The following is an 8,984-nucleotide window of genomic DNA, read 5'->3' on the forward strand; positions in this document are numbered from 1 at the left end:
GAGACATTAGTAGTCCCAAAATTTCAGCAAGCTTTTGGCAGACAGAGACAGAGGGCAAGTAGTAACTGACTTAACAGAGGGAGAAAGTTATGACCTAGAGTCTGCAGAAGGGAATATTGATGATTGAAAGGTGAGTCCAGAGTCCATAGAGAGGATGGATGCTAAAGTTGAGGAAATCTCCCAGAGAGTAGGAAAAAGAAAAAAGAAAAAAAGCCAAAAAGAGGGAAAATAAGAGGACAACAATGAGAATACTCAGAGCTCATTCCATGAGGTACAACTTCTGACGAAGAGAAGTTCCAGAAAGAGAGAACAGTGGGAGAAAATAGGAGAAAATAGAGAGGAGAAAATTATCAAAGAAATAATATAAGAAAGTTTCCCAGAACAAAGAGATACAAGTCTCCAGATTGAAAGGACTCAGCTAACACAACAATGAGGAAAAACACTCACTGAGGGGAATCATCATCAAATATCATAACATTGTAGATAAAGAGAACAGCCTAAAAGCTTCCAAAGATTAAAAAAAGAATTAGTCATATACAAAGGAACAGGATTCAGAACAGTGTTAGTGGTCTTAAATGTAGATGCCAAAAGAAAGTAGGGCAATGCCTTGAAAATTCCAAGAGAAAATAATTTTCAACCTAGATTTCTATATCCTGCTAAACTATTAATAAAGTGTGAGAACAGTATGAAGACATATTTGGACATACAAGGACTACAAATATTTGCTTCCATGCACCCTTTCTCAGGAATCTACTAAAAAATGTGCTACACAGAAATGAAGGAATAAATCCTGGAATTCCAGTAAAACTGGAAGACACTGGGTCCAGGGAACAGAGAATCCAATCCAGGAGAAAGACGTAGGAAAGAGCAAATGTGACAGTTGTGTGTTAGGTTTGGAGAGCACCAGTCCAGATTGGAGCTGAGGTCTTCAAGAGAAAAAAACAAAACAAAACTCATGGACTATTTGTTGTACCTAAGCATCTGGAAAATTCACTGCTAAGCATTTGCCTGATTTATTGACCCTATATAAAAAAAATTAACAACAGCTACAAAGAAAACTAGTGAAAAAGAAAAAAAAATCAAGGCAATTATTAATCTTAGAAAATACCAAAAGATGTGGAAGAAATGAAACGTAAACATAAACACATTATTTGATTCAATAGAAAATGTATTTTTCTTTTTCTTTTTTAAGATTTTATTTCTTAGAGAGAGAGTGAGCACGAGTGCGGGGGAGAGGCAGTGGGAGAGGGAGAAGCTGACTCCCGGCTGAGCAGGGAGCCTGATGCAGGGCTTGATCCCAGGACTGGGAGATCATGACCTCAGCCGAAGGCAGCCGCTTAACCATCTGAGCCACCCAGGTGCCCTAGAAAACAGTATTTGTAGTCATTATAGGGTAAACATGATTTACTGACTTAACTATATTGAATAATGGGTAGGGTAGTAGGGTAGGTTAATAGGAGAAGGGAAGTAAACTGGGGCCCAAAGGATGATTCAGAGTTAGGTTTCTTAGCTGGGATCAGCTAACTACTGTGACAAAAAGCCTCCACATCTCAATCACTGAATCCAACAAAAGTTTCTTTTCTTGTCCATCTTAAATGATGGAAGTTGGCTGGCTTCCTGGCCAGCTGTCCTTTAAGGGGTGTCTTATTGATCTCCTAAGGCCTTGGAGTCCTTCGCTTTTTTTAAGTTTTTATTTTAATTCCAGTTAGTTAACATACAACGTTATGTTAGTTTCAGGTGTACAATGGAGTCCTTCACTTGAAAGCAGAGAAAGTGTGAACCAGTGTATGGGAAGTTTTTATGGGCCAGGCCTGAGAATGTACACATCATACTCAATTGGCCAGAAATTGGTCTTAAGTGCAAGGAAGGCAGAGAAGCATAGTCTAGTTGTGTGTTCAGGAAGAAGGAAATAAGTTCTGGGGAGCAAGTAGCAGTATCTGCGAGAATAGGCAAAAAGTAGGGTGTGGGGTAAGGAAGAGCATCTCAGGTATCCATTCATGTAATACTCAACACATATTTATTGAGCAACTACTATAGACTATGCAAGGTTTTAGGCATGGCAGCTATAGTGGTAAACCGAGACTCTGCTCTTATGGAGCTTTCTGTTTGGTGGGGAATGGCATATGGATTTTATTTTATTTTATTTTAAGAAGGCTCCACACCCAGCATGGAGCTGAACATGGGGCTTGAACTCATGAACCTGAGATCAAGACAAGCTGAGATCAAGAGTGAGAAGCTTAAGGTCGAGTCACTCTGGGGCCCCCAGCATATGGATTCTTATGGGGGTGAGTAGAACCTGGCCTCAGACCAATGTGGCTGGAACAGACTTAATAGCAATTTTTTTGGAAGCCATAAGGGTTTTGGATTTGATTCTAAGAGCAGTGAGATTCCATCAAAGGATGTTAAGCTAGGAACATGACATGCTTTGTTTTACCTTTTGAAGTGATCATTCTGGCAGCCTCAGGGAAAAATGGCTTGGCAGGGCAGGGCTGGACATGAGTAGAAGCAGATATTTCAGGCAATCTAGAGGTGAGGGGAGACCGGCCTGGCCTGGTATGGTGGCACTGAAGATGGAGAAATGTGGAGAGACGGGAGAAATATTTGAGAGGTAGATTAAGAGATATAGTGACTGGGTGGGGGGGTGAAAGAGAAGGAAGAGACAGGAATAATTCCTAAATTTTTTGGCTTGAGTGACTGGCCCTAAACGGGAGCAGTCTCAGTAGCAGTTCGGGACCTAAGTCAGGTAATGTGAAAGCGCTTTATTAGGAAAGGTCAAACGGCGGCTGAAATCACGTGGCGCGACCAAGGCAGTGAGTTCCATTTTACAGATGGGGAAACTGAGGCACGAGAGCCTGGCAGATGGGGGCAGGCCACGACGCGCTCGCCTCACATCGCTTGGGTAGGTGAAAGGACTAAGGCGCGTTGGGGACCTACTAAGCGCCAGTACCGTGCCGGGCAAGGCTCCGCTCCGCGGGCTTCCCTGTTCACCGATCGTGTTCCAATAAAGTTATTGAAATTGACACTGGTTGCTAAGGAAGTGGGTCGCTGAGCCGGGTTGCTAAGGAAGTGAGCGGCCGTCGTCTCTCCCCATCCGGGGCAGCGGGGAATGGCTGAGCCCGGGGCTTGCCGCCGCCCCCGCCCCCGCCGCCGCCGCCGCCGCCGCCGCCGCCAGCTGTCGGCTCGCGCCGCAGGTGAGTCGGGGAGGGGCCGGGGCTCCCGCGGGGCAGGCCCATCCTGTCCGCCGCCCGCGATCTGCCCCGAGGCCCGCGCGGGCGCCGCCGCCTGGCTCTGCTGCTTCGCGAGCGGGAGCATCCTCTGCCCTGCCTCCCGGGCATCCTCCAGCGGTCCGGGCGGCCTCGCCCCTCGTCCTTCGGGCGGAGGTGCGGCCCGACCGTCAGACCTGGCCGCGAAGGGTCGGGGTCCATCCGGAGGGGTCTGCGGCGGTGGTCAGGCACCCAGCTCTGGAGAGAGGCAGGGAAGCGAGAGCCTGGGGTCCGAACCTCGCCGCTGCCCCAGGCTCATCGCGTGACCTTGGGCAAGTCCCTTCCCCTGTCAGGCTTCAGTTGACTGTTCAAGGATCTCCTAACACTTGCTGCTCGGAGTAGTTAAGATGATGAGGTGTGTACGTTGAAAGTGTCCTAAATGGGGAGAGGGAGAATTCTTAGGGCACCCTGACATGGGGACCGAGAGTCCAGTTTCAAGTCGAGAGTGTCTGAGTTGGAGACTCTGCATCTCCATTTAGTAATTGTGTGGCCTTGTCTTGGGCAAGTTAATCTCTGAGCCGCCTTTTCGTTATCTGTAAAATGAGTTAATGAACCACTGCGGAAAGCCAATGAAACAGGGTATGTCAGGTAGCTTGGCGCATAGTAAGTGTCCAACAAGCTATTATGAGGCATATAGGGTGGTTTGGGCAAGGCTTCCAGGAGATGACTTTAAGACTGGTGGGATTTAAGTGTGCAGAGCACCAGCTCATATGTGTATCCTTTCGCTGTTGACATCCCACCGACCCCAGTTTTCCTTCTCTATGCTGCTGGGAGCAGGGGAAGTGATGTGGACCGGCACAAGTAGCCCTGGTGGTGGAAACCCTGAGGTCAAGTTCATGTAGATGACTGAGGTTATGGTCTCATTTTCAAATACGTGGGCTTTGTTGACCCTTCCAGAGCCAAAGGGTATGTCTTACGTCTTTTGGAAAGTGCTTAAAGCTTAATCACTATTTTCAAGTATGTGATTAAGAAGCATTTTTCGGTACATTATCTCACTTAATCTTCACGTAGACTTTGCCAGGTAGGTGGTGATGTTATCCCCATTTCACAGACGAGACTGAGGCTCAGAAAAGCAAATGACTTGCCTAAGAATCTTATCTCTATAAAATGGTGGAGCTGGACACATTGCCAGGTAAATCCTGTATTTTCTCCCCTGTACCCTGATGTCTCTGCTTTCTCAACAATAGCTGTTACAAAGCCACCGGGTATTCTTGTTTCTTCTAACTGCTATGGCTAGAGCCTTTTTTCTCCAGTGGCAAGGAAATAAGATCTTATATAAAGCTTCATTTAAATAGATACCATCCGAAGTGTGGACTTCAAAAAAGACCTGGCATATTTAAAAGGGGGCTTCTCTGTCCCTCAGTCACCTCCTCTTTAAAACGAAAGAAGAGGGCTAAATGACATCTGAAGGCCCTTTCAGTGCTGTTGTGCAATTCTGATTGCAAGCTATGGAGTCGGGCTGTCTGGGTTCAAAGCTTGTGCACTAAATTCCTCTGTGCCAAGCACAACAGAAGATGTGGAAATCAGTCCCCACGCCATATATTTCAAGAGCCTCCAAACTTAATTTGCGTATTACTGGCTTTGGAAATGATTTGACTTTTTTTTTTTTTTAAAGATTTTATTTATTTATTTGACAGAGAGAGAGACAGCGAGAGAGGGAACACAAGCAAGGGGAGTGTGAGAGGGAGAAGCAGGCTTCCCGCGGAGCAGGGAGCCTGATGCGGGGCTCGATCCCAGGACCCTGGGATCATGACCTGAGCCGAAGGCAGACGCTTAATGACTGAGCCACCCAGGCGCCCCATGATTTGACTCTTTAAATGAATTCCTATCTTGTGTTTACCCCTATTGCAGGATAAAGCTGCTGGTTCACATCTCTTCTTTTGTGTCCCTAGGCTTCTGTTGGGTGCTTGAGTTAGAAGTTTCAGTTTGACAACTGATGTGTGGGTCCCTGAGAAAGAGCCTTCTCTTGCGCTGGTTAATAATACATGCTCTCTGTACGGTGCCTAGTGATTCACAAAAGTGTTTAAGTGTGCCTTCACTCATTTGGTATTATTAGTAGCCCTACGAGGAAGATAAGGTGCAGATTTAAGATCCCCATTTTGCAGTCAAGGGACGTGAGGTAAGAGAAGCTGTGCTGCTAGTAAGTTGCCCATTTCACCTGGGCATTGGGTCTTCCAGCTCCAAGTTCAGTGCTCTTGCTCTATGCTGCCTCAGTTTTATTCATGCCACATTTGCTGAGCATCTCATATGTGTCAGGCCCTGTTCCAGCCTGGAGATACGATGGTTCAGAGGGAGATGAGGTCCTTGCTTTCATGCAGTTTTCATTCCAGTGGCAGCAACAGAGAAATAAACCAATAAATGAACAGGTAATTTGGATAGAAATAAGGACTGTGAAAACACTAAAACAATGATGTCAGAGTAACTTCTTATGGGGATTGGGGTGCTGCTACTTTGATTGGATGGTCAGAGAAGGCATCTCTAAGGGGGTGCCTTTTTTTTTTTTAAGATTTTTATTTATTTAATTTAGAGAGAGCGCGCAGAAGAGGGGGAGGGTCAGAGGGAGAGAGAATTTCCAAACCGACTCCCCACTGAGCACGGAGCCTGACATGGGGCTTGATCCCAGGATCCTGAGATCATGACCTGAGCCAAAATCAAGAGTCAGACGCTTAACTCACTGAACCACCAGGCACCCCTAAGGTGATGACATTTTGCTGAGATTTGCTGCCGGGAGGGGCCAGCCATTTGGAAATGTAGCCGAAGGAACCGCAAGGGTGAAGGCTCTGAGGGAACAAACTTGGTAAGTTCTGGGAACTGAAAGAAGGCTCAGAGTGGCTGGAGCAGGTGAGTTGGAGGTGAAAGGAGAGGGAGAATGGAGAGGTGGACTGATGGGGAGGGGTGAGGTCTCAGATCATACAGGGCTTGTAGGCTAGAGTAACTGTGATTTGATTTTAAAAGCGTGGGAAGCCATTGAAGGCTTTAAGAAGGGGAGTGACAATAGTTTATTTTTTGTTTTTTGGTTTTTTTTTTTAAGATTTTTATTTATTTGAGAGAGTATGAGAGCGAGAGAGAGCATGAGCCAAGGGGAGGGGCAGTGGGAAAGGGAGAAGCAGACTCCCCGCTGAGCAGGGAGCCTAAAGCAACTGGATCCCAGGACCCTGGGATCTGATCTGAGCGGAAGGCAGACACTTAACCTGTTTTTTATTTTTATTTATTTATTTATTTATTTATTTATTTATTTATTTTTAAAGATTTTATTTATTTTTTAGAGAGCGAGCGAGAGGGAAACAGCATGAGAGGGGAGAGGGTCAGAGGGAGAAGCAGGCTCCCCGCTGAGCCGGGAGCCCGATGTGGGACTCGATCCCAGGACCCTGGGATCATGACCTGAGCCGAAGGCAGACGCTTAACCATCTGAGCCACCCAGGCGCCCTGTTTTTTATTTTTTAAATCACTTTGGCCTCTGTGTGACCAATGAATTTTAAGGGGGATAAGCATGGCAGCCAGAAGGGTAGTTAGGAGGCCAGTAGAGAGGTGATGGTGGCCTGCTAGAGGGGTAGCAGTGGAGATGAGTACAAGAGGGTAAATTGGGGATGTGTTTTGGAGGCAGAACCAGCAGGATGGTGGTTGGGAGAAGAGCCGAAGGAATCAAGGATGACTCCTGGGTTTTTGGCCTGAGCAGTTAGGTAGATGTTGGTGGTGCCATCTGCCGCTAAAATGATAAAAGAATTTTTTGGTAAGGTGTCCTGTGAGGAAGAATTAGCAATGGCTTACTCTGAACTTGCTGGAGGGGCAGAGGTACAAACATCATACCTTGTAGTCCTTGGGGAAGAGATCCCAGCTTATGCTGCAGGAGGACAGCCAGATGTGTCTCATTGAAGTCCCCACCTTGGACATCCACAAGCCCTGCTTTTCTTACACTCTGGCTTTTGGCCAGTTTGTGGAGTGGCAGGCGTGGGCTTTGCCAGGGCAGTGCCCATCTGTCTCAGGCTGTTGGCGTTGATGTCCTGACTCGAGATCTTGGCCGATGAAGGCTGGAAGGAGGCTGGCCAGCTCTGGGAGAGAGAATGGAATCATTACTAGTGAAGCTCACTGTCGGTGCCTCACGTGGCCACAGTTTCCCTACCAAAGTGGTTCTTTCCTTGGCCATCAAATGACATTTCTAAAGTTTCAGGGCTTTTGATTTGGGGATCCCTTGAAAAGCTGTTGTGTTCTGCCAGAATTCCTAGAGGATCCTTAAATGGAGTATCTCTTCTGAGCAAGAGAATTCAAGCCTTTTTTTCATATATGCTAATAATTGCTCTTGTAAATTTAGGCTTTACAATGTTGTAAGTTCCATACTAGGAATAGTAAGATGATAATCCCATCACCTCCACTTATAGAGCAGTTCAGAATGCTCTTTCCTATGAATTCTTATTTACTAATGCCTGTCAGTGGAGATCACGTGGAATATGTACTGTCCTCAGTTTACAGATGAGGCATTGAGATGCTAAGAGGTCATTTGTTTTTGTCCATAGTGTTAGGAACCTGCTAGGTGCTGGGTTAGGTAGATCCTTGCTGCTCAGAGTGTGTTTTGTGTGACAGAATACCCATGTCCCCTGGAAGCTTGTTTGAAATCTGGGCCTAGATGTAATACACCAGGCTGCATTTTACCAAGACCCCCCGGTGTGTCCTGTGCAAGCTAAAGCTTCAGGTGCACTCATTTGGTAGTAAGTGGCAAAACTAGGCCTTGCCCATGATAATGATAATAAAAGTAGTAGGAATAGCTACCGTTTTTTGAGCCAAGCACTGTCATTAAATACTTGAGACAGGTTGTCTCATTTAGTCCTCAAGGCAACCCCGAACATGGGTACTGTTATGAATCTCACTTTCCAGAAGGGGAAAGTAGAGGCACACAAAAGTAAAATAACTTCCCCAGATCTGCTGAGTCTGAGGCCATTGCGCCTTCTACCACTGAGCTCATGCATCTTTCAGGCGGGCAATATATCCCTGCTGTGTTGTTGAGAGCCCTTCTCTTCTGTTCCTGGGTAACCATTGTCAAATGCTGATGAAAAAGTGACTTCAAAGAATGTTTGAGGAAATCAGGGTAAAAACTCTTGAGCTATTTTAACTGAACCTGGATGTCAATCACTTGACCGATAGTCAGTACACAGATACCCAATTTATAAGATAAGCCACCTCTCACACTTCTTAGCAGTCCAACACTCAAGGCCAAAACAGCTGGCTTGGGTGGGAACTGTGAGCTTGTACTGAGTCATTCGGCCCTACACGGTTTCTTGATGGTGGTGATAACATCTGTACGGCTGAGAAGAGGGCAGCCCAAGTCCCATACCACCCACTGACTGCCTGCGAAGGATTGTTTTGTGGTGCCTCAGTTTTCCCTCTCTGCCCCGTGAGCTCATTATTTTCCTTTCAACATCTCCTGATCTCCCCAGAGTCTTAGAAAGATTTCTTGGTCGGGGTGTGCCATCACAGGAAATTCTGGTGTGAAAAGAGGTAGGATCTGGGCGGTTGGGGCAAGAATTTTAGTAGCAATTCTGCCACTTGCTGTGTGATCTGGGGCAAGTAACTCAACCTCTCTGGCCCTGTTTCTGTATACACAAAATAAGGACCTGGGACAGCCTTCTTTTTTTTTTTTTTTTTTCTTATGTTAATCCCCATACATTACATCATTAGTTCTAGATGAAGTGTTCCATGATTCATTGTTTGTGCATAACACCCAGTGCT

General features: G+C 46.3%; 1 protein-coding gene across 1 annotated transcript in view; it reads left to right on the plus strand.

The window, feature by feature from the left end:
- The first annotated feature begins 3,042 nt into the window (after positions 1-3,042).
- Positions 3,043-8,984, plus strand: part of KIF3B (kinesin family member 3B) — a 36,014-nt gene continuing 30,072 nt past the window's right edge. Inside the window, exon 1 of the mRNA XM_081833068.1 lies at positions 3,043-3,191. The gene's annotated coding sequence lies outside the window, so the exon portion shown is untranslated. The remainder of the gene's footprint in view (positions 3,192-8,984) is intronic.

Source organism: Leptonychotes weddellii, chromosome 10 (genome assembly GCF_054177405.1).
Source record: "Leptonychotes weddellii isolate Sample4059 chromosome 10, ASM5417740v2, whole genome shotgun sequence".
In the NCBI taxonomy this organism is placed as follows: domain Eukaryota; kingdom Metazoa; phylum Chordata; class Mammalia; order Carnivora; family Phocidae; genus Leptonychotes; species Leptonychotes weddellii.